Here is a 1,012-nt window from a genome sequence, read left to right as displayed (position 1 = left end):
ATTAGAGGTTGAAACACAGAAGTAATGAAAGGTATGGAAGGCATCGACTGTTGCCTTGGCGAGCCTTGCAATGCCGAATGAAGGAACAGCAACGCGAGGTGCTCCAGGTCCCCCTCGAAGACGCGTAAGACCTCGAGTAAATACCCCAATGCCCCATGCCAACGGGAAGACGAACTTTGAGCGTCCTCCATCCGCGGCATTACAGCAGCAGCGCCCCACTTAAGCAGGCGGATACGAAAAAAAAAAGTGGGTCCCAATATGTCTGAATAGTGCTGGTAGCATTACCCACGATGCTGGTGCTAAACAGCTGCCCTTATTGGCCTGTCATCGCGCACACTAACTCGCATACGAATTAATACTTTTTTTTTCTTGTACCTTCAGAGAAACTGTTTTGCCATCGCTTCTACATCTTACTTTCCTCGTATCTAAAAGGTTTTTGTAGTGATGTTCCAGATGGCTTGTAAAAGTTTCCTCGAGGGTATATACAAACAAGTATGCTCATTTCTTCCTTGTTTTTGCTTAGTGTGTGTTTAGGTACTTATATAACAAGTAATGTATGCTTTGTTACTGGCGTTGTTATACAGTACCGCTTCTTAGGAGCACTGTATGGGTTTTAACAGAAAAAAAATATTTTTTTAAAAATATTACTCGATTATGAATGTATTTTTGTTAAAGATATTTTACTCGACCATAACTGCCGTCCTTTTGAAATAGTATGTGACTATAACTCAGTTATTTACATAATCCGAAATGAAATGACAAAGAAATACAGCAATATTTATCATCTTATTATTAGCATTTCATTTATCTATTTATATTATTATTCTTATTTACTTATTTTTTGCTAGATATAAGCCTATTTGTCTCTATTTTTTATCTAACTGGGAAACGGACCTAGTAAAATTTAATAAACAAGATACATTCTTAAAACAAAATCCTATACATTTTTTGTTGGTATTCCAGAAAGAAAGAAAAAATAAATAAATGGTGAAAATGCAATAAAAAAAAACGA

Source organism: Penaeus monodon, chromosome 32 (assembly GCF_015228065.2).
Source record: "Penaeus monodon isolate SGIC_2016 chromosome 32, NSTDA_Pmon_1, whole genome shotgun sequence".
NCBI lineage: Eukaryota > Metazoa > Arthropoda > Malacostraca > Decapoda > Penaeidae > Penaeus > Penaeus monodon.
Note: the sequence above shows the minus strand (reverse complement) of the source record.